Raw genomic sequence first — 7,332 nt, 5'->3', positions numbered from 1 at the left:
AACTGTGCCAACACCAACACCGGCAAGACAGGGTACGTCTGAGCCAATCATTGAGGCTGTAACTCTAGGAGGAGCAGTGACAAGAGGCCGTGGTAGGGTTCGCAGAAGGACGCCCACTAGAGGCAGAGGAAAAACACCTGGTCAAGCTAGGAATAGAGTAGTAACTCTTCCACCGACTGATGAAGTAGTGAGAGAGGGTGAAGAAGGGGAAAATGAGCAGGTTCAGGATAAGGAAGTACCACCCCAGCCTACCGCAGAGATGATTAATCAGGTTCTTACTTGTCTTAGCGGGTTATCTGATTAGGGCCAGGCACCTTCAGTGTTTTCTGCACCAGCACCTCAGGTTCAGGGAGTACAACATGCAGCTGCTGTGGCTCCCCGCATGGATGCATCGTTGGAAGTAGGCACGTTTCCTCGATTGACTACAGGGTCTATAATGACATGTGATCAGCATGAACTTTTCATTAAGTTCTTAAAGTTGAAACCTCCAGTCTTCAAGGGTGCTGAATCTGAAGATGCCTATGATTTTCTGGTTGATTGCCATGAGTTGCTACATAAGATGGACATAGTAAAGCGATTCGGTGTTGAGTTTGTGACCTACCAGTTTCAGGAGGATACCAAAATGTGGTGGCGGTCGTATGTTGAGTGTCAACCAGCAAGGGCACAACCTATGACTTGGGCATTATTTTCTAGCTTATTTATGGAGAAGTATATACCCCGGACTTTGAGGGATAGGAGGAGAGATGAGTTCCTGAGCCTAGAGCAAGAAAATATGTTTGTTGCTGCTTATGAGGCCAAATTTCGTGCACTATCCAGGTATGCCACTCAGCTTTGCTTCAATCCACAAGAGCGAATTCGTCGCTTTGTGAAAGGATTGAGGTCAGATTTGCAGATTCCAGCATTACAGGTAGCTGTTGCAGCAAAATCCTTTCAGAAGTGGTTGATTTTGTGATAGAGGTAGAGGGGGTGAATCGAGACGGCTTCACCACAACATCGATATTTAAGAAGTTTCGTAAGGGAGGTGAGTTTAGTGGTTCTTACTCCAGAGGGCAGATTTCAGGAGGTTGTCCAGCCTATCCTATTCAGTATTTATTATAGGCTTCAGCTGCGGGTCTGTCGCAGACCAGACAGCCTTTTTCTGAGTTTGGAGGTTATCTCCAGACTTCGTCATTTTCACAGAGACCTATACTTGACTCCAGGACTTGTTATGGATGTGGAGAGGCTGGACATATTAGGAAATATTGTCCAAAAAGTAGTTCCAGATCATCAGTAGTTAGAGGTAGAGGTGGTCATGGTAGAGGTCGTCATTCTGGAGGACGTGGTGATCAAGGTAATGACGGTCACCAATTCAGTCGGGGTGGCGGGCAAGTTTGAACTACTGCAACGCATCTTGGTAGGGGCAATGGACAGACAGGTGATAGGACCCATTGTTATGCTTTCCTCGAGAGGTCTGAAGTAGAGACATCTGATATTGTTATCACAAGTACTCTTTTGGTCTGTGATTGCATGGCTTCTGTATTGTTTGATCTTGGATCCACGTTTTCATATGTATCTTCCTCATTTTCTAATGGTCTTGATTTATATTGTGATTTACTTGACATGCCTATTCGTGTCTCTACTCCTGTGGGTGAGTCTGTGATAGTTGAGAAAGTGTATAGGTCTTCCCTTGTGACTTTTGTGGGGAGCAATACTTATGTAGATTTGATTATTCCAAAGATGGTTGATTTTGATATAATTTTGGGTATAACTTGACTTTCTCCAAATTTTACAATCTTAGATTGTAATGCTAAAACTGTGACATTGGCCAAGCCTGGGCTAGATTCGCTAGTGTGGGAGGGTGACTATATCTCCACTCCAGTTCGTATTATCTCTTGTATTCGTGCTAAAAGTATGGAGAGTTTTTTAGCTTTCTTGGCACATCTCACGGATTATACTTCCAAAGTACCTTCGATTGAGTCTGTTTCGATAGTCCGTGAGTTTTTTGATGTGTTTCCAGCAGACCGTCCTGGTATGCCACCGGATAGGGATATTAATTTTTGTATTGATTTGAAGCTGGGTACTCGCCCCATTTCCATTCCCCCTTATAGAATGGCTCCAGCTGGGTTAAGGGACTTAAAGGCCCAACTTCAAAAGTTAATAGGTAAAGGTTTTATTAGGCCAACTGCATCCCCTTGGGATTCTCCTATTTTGCTTGTGAAGAAGAAGGATGGAAGTTTTAGGATGTGCATAGACTACAGGCAACTGAATAAGGTGACTATTAAGAACAAGTATCTTCTTCCTCGCATTGATGATTTGTTCGATCAGTTACAAGGTGCTTGTATCTTCTCAAAAATCAATTTGAGATCTAGTTATCATCAATTTAAAATACGGGCAGGAGATGTGCCAAAGACTGCTTTTCAAACCAGGTATGTGCATTATGAATTATAAGTAATGTCTTTTGGGCTTACGAATGCCCCTGCTACTTTTATGAGCCTGATGAACGAGATTTTTAAGCCATATCTGGACATCTTTGTCATTATATTCATTGATGATATACTGATATACTCAAAGAGCAGGAAAGAACATGAGGAGCATTTGAGAATTGTGTTGGAAGTGTTGAGGGATAAAAGGCTTTATGCGAAATTCTCCAAGTGTGAGTTTTAACTAGATTCAGTGTCCTTCTTGGGGCACGTGGTTTCTAAGGATGGAGTGATGGTGGATCCTTCTAAGATTGAAGCGGTGAAGAGTTGGGTAAGACCCACTAATGTTACAGAGGTAAGGAGCTTTGTTGGTTTATCTAGCTACTACCAACGATTTGTCAAGGGATTTTCCTCTGTTGCTTCCCAACTGACAAATTTAACTAAGCAAAGTGTTCCATTGTATGGTCGGACGAATGTGAAGAAAGTTTTCAGAAACTCAAGACCTTGTTGACTACTGCACCAATTCTTACCCTGCCAGTGGAAGGTAAGAATTTTATTGTTTATTGTGATGCATCTTATTCTTGATTGGCTGCAATGCTAATGCAGGAGAATAATGTAATTGCTTATGCTTTGAGGCAATTGAAAGTGCATGAACGTAACTATCCGACCTGTGATTTGGAGTTGGCTGTAGTTGTATTTGCATTAAAGAAATGGAGACATTATCTATATGGGATCAAGTGTGAAGTTTATACAGATCATCGTAGTTTACAATATGTTTTTACTAAGAAATATTTAAATTTGAGGCAGAGGAGGTGGATGAACTATTGAAAGACTATGATATTACTATTTTGTATCACCAGGAAAAGCTAATGTTGTGGCAGATGCTTTAAGTAGAAAAGCAGGGAGCATGAGTAGTTTAGCCCACTTACATGTTTCTAGACGCCCATTGGCTAGAAAGGTTCAGACTCTGGCTAATGACTTCATGAGGCTGGAAGTACTGGAGAAAAAAGGATTTTTGGCCTGTGTGGAGGCAAGATCTTCTTTTCTTAACCAGATTAAGGGAAATCAGTTTGCTGATGAGAAACTGAGCCGAATTTGAGATATGGTATTGCGAGGAGATGCTAAAGAGGCAGTAATTGATGAAGAAGGCATCTTGAGGATTAAGGGAAGGGTATGTGTGCCCCTTGTGGATGATTTGATTCACACTATTCTTATAGAGGCTCATTGTTCAAGGTATTCTATACATCCTGGTGCAACCAAGATGTATCGTGATCTAAATCAACATTTTTGGTGGAGTAGAATGAAGCTTGACGTTGTTGATTTTGTTTCCCAATGCCCGAATTGTTAGCAGGTAAAGTATGAACACTAGAGGCCTGGAGGCACAGTTCAGAGAATGCCCATTCCTGAATGGACGTGGGAAAGAATTGCAATGGATTTCGTAGTTGGTCTTCCAAAGACATTGGGTAAGTTTGATTCTATTTGGGTAATTGTTGACAGGTTAACTAAGTCTGCTCACCTCATTTCGGTCAAGATGACTTATAAGGCAGAGAAGTTAGCTAAACTCTATGTAACGACGTGTTTAGTCGTTTCGAGCAGTAGAATCATTTGTGATAAAAACTGACTGGGTCGACGGATAATGTGATGGACCGTCATGGTCATGACGGACCGTCATGGTCATGACGGACCGTCATGGACTCCGTCGTTCAACACTTGTGTAATTTTCCTGTGGGCTATGGGATCAACTCTTTGAACTTCGCCACGGAAGTGCAACACAAATCGTCATAGACACGACGGATCTTCACAAACATCCTTATTGAATTTGGCTCTCTGATGTTTGAAACGGACCTGCAGGACGGACCGTCGCAGGTACGACGGGCCGTCACGAGCGGCGTAACCTCGACTGGGTTGGATTCTGCTAAAAGTTTTAAGGGGCGTTTTGGACTATTCGTGCCAAACTGTATGAAATTAGTGGATAAGTTTAATAACTTATTTACATGGGGGTTAAAGTAGGTAACTTCAAATAAATAATGGGTTACTTTTATCTTAAGAAATTATATGATAATTAGGGTTAAAGAAAAAGAATCTGGAGAAGGAAAAAGAGAGGGAGAATGAGCGAGACAAAGGGAAAGCGAAGATGAAAGCAAAGACATTGAGAAGTAGCTTGCTTGATCACGATTCTTCGGTGGAAGTAGGTTATGGTTTATGCTATCTTCATAGTAAACTCTTAATAGCGATTGATATGTATTCGGTGGTATTGTAAAGTCTTCTATATGTTTGCTTGTGGGTTTGCATGTTGTAATTGTGTAATTGTGGTGGATTAGAATGTTGATACTGTTGAATCTTAAATCTTGAATCTTCTCCATTAAGATGATGCCTTGGCATAAAGAAGGCTTGATGAACTAAAGTAATGAGATAAATTGATCGAGTGTCACGTTCTGACACGTAGAATTAGGGGATCGGAGTGTCACGTTCGACACGTAGAATTAGGGGATCGGGTGTCACATTTCGACACATAGTATTAGGGGATCGGAGTGTCACGTTCCGACACGTAAAATTAGGGGATCGGGTGTCACGTTCCGACATGTAGTATTAGGGGATCAGAGTGTCACGTTCCGACACGGAAATGATATGAGGATGAGTATTGAATTATGTTAATTACTCAAAATTCAAAGAACCTATTTCCCAGATGAGTATGGTGTGGAGGCTTGAGTCCTCATAGGTGCGCTTGGTGTTGTTGCCAATGGTTCATGTTTTTGTTGCTTGCCACTTGTTCAGTATTTTGGTTGATTTTATAATATTATTTGATATATATATTGCTTTCTATTTTTAGTTGGCCGATGATACCTACTCAGTACGTGTTCCTTGTACTGACCCCTACTTGTATTTTGCTTTTGTGTATATTGTTGAGTGCAGCAAACATGCCATCGACTTCGACTCATTCGCAACTCTAGCCAGTCTTCAGTGTATCAGAATTCTGGGTGAGCTACTGTTTCTAGCTCGGACTGGAATCTCTCCTTCACGTCTTGATGTCTTGAAGTTTGGACATGGACCATCTCCTTTACTTATTTTAGCTTCTTAAATACTCTTAGAATTAGAAATTTGAGGATAGATGTTCTTGGTGTGATGACTTCCAGATTTTGGGAATAATAAGTATTGAGTTTTAGAAGTTATCTAATTGATTTTCATTAATGAGTTTTGAGTCTTCCGCATTATATTTTGTTCACTATGGTTGAAATATTGGTAAATGTTGGGGTTTAGATTTGTTGGTTCGCTTATATAGGAGGATATTTGTGGGTGCCACTCGCGGCTTATTTTGGGTCGTGACAAACTTGGTATCAGAGCATTAGGTTCGTTGGTTTCATCACACGAGAACGAGTCTAATAGAGTCTTGAGGAACGGTAGGGGGACGCCCTTACTTTTCTTTGAGAGGCTATAGGACTTTAGGAAAAAATCCATTCTTTCTTCCTTTCGTGTTGTTACTTGGATCTAATTGGTATCTAGGTGTTACAAATTGGTATCTTTCATACTCACTCTATTTCGCAGATGGCTAGAACTAGAGCAACAACTGTGCCAACACCAACACCGGCAAGACAGGGTGCGTCTGAGCCAGCCAATGGGGCTGTAGCTCGAAGAGGAGTAGTGGAAAGAGGCCGTGGTAGAGTTCGCAGGAGGACGTCCTCTAGAGGTAGAGGAGAAACGCTTGGTCCAGCTAGTACTAGGGTGGTGACTCCTCCACCGACTGATGAGATAGTAAGAGAGGGTGAGGAAGGGGAAAATGAGCAAGTGCAGGATGAGGAATTACCACCCCAACCTACCCTAGAGATGATTAACCAGGTTCTTACTTATCTTAGCGGGTTATCTGATCAGGGCCAGACACCTCCAGTATTTTCTGCACTAGCACCTCAGGTTTCGGGGGTACAACATGCAGCTGTTGTGGCTCCCCGCATGGATGCCTCATTGGAAGTAGGCACGTTTCCTCAGTTAACTACATGACCTATTATGACGAGTGATCAGCATGAACTTTTCACTAAATTCTTGAAGTTCAAACCTCCAGTCTTCAAGGGTGCTGAATCTGAGGATGCCTATGATTTTCTGGTTGATTGTCATGAGCTGCTACATAAGATGGACATAGTAGAACGGTTCAGGGATGAGTTTGTGACCTATCAGTTTCACGGAAATGCCAAAATGTGGTGGCGGTCATATGTTGAGTGTCAACTAGCACAGGCACCACCTATGACTTGGGCATCATTCTCTAGCTTATTTATGGAAAAGTATATAGCCCGGACGTTGACGGATAGGAGGAGAGATGAGTTCCTGAGTCTAGAGCAAGGCAGGATGTCTGTTACTGCTTATGAGGCTAAATTTTGTGCACTATCAAGGTATGCCACCCAGCTTTGCTTCAGTCCACAAGAGCGGATTCGCCGTTGTGTGAAAGGATTGAGGTCAGCTTTGCAAATCTCAGCCTTACAGGTAGCTGTTGCAGCAAAATCCTTTCAGGAAGTGGTTGACTTTGTGATAGAGGTGGAGGGGGTGAAGCCAGAAAACTTCACCATGGCGTCGACCTCTAAGAAGTTTCGTGCGGGAGGTGAGTTTAGTGGTTCTTACTCCAGAGGGCAGAGTTCAGGAGGTTACCCAGCCCGACCTATTCAGTCTTCACTACAGGCTGTAGTTGGGGGTCCATCGTAGACCAGTCAACATTCCTCTGAGTTTGGAGATTATCCCCCGACTTCGTCATTCTCATAGAGACCTATGCTAGACTCCAGAGATTATTATGGATGTGAAGAGACTTTACATATTAGGAGGTTTTGTCCAAAACAGAGTTACAGACCCCCAATAGTTAGAGGTACAAGTGGTCATGGGAGAGGCCGCCATTCTGGAGGACGTGGTGGACAAGGTAATGGTGGTCACCAAACCAGCCGAGGTGGCGGGCAAG

The sequence above is a fragment of the Solanum lycopersicum genome, chromosome 8 (assembly GCF_036512215.1).
Source record: "Solanum lycopersicum chromosome 8, SLM_r2.1".
NCBI classification, from domain to species: domain Eukaryota; kingdom Viridiplantae; phylum Streptophyta; class Magnoliopsida; order Solanales; family Solanaceae; genus Solanum; species Solanum lycopersicum.
The sequence above is the reverse complement of the archived record's forward strand: the minus strand, read 5'-3'. Positions refer to the sequence as shown.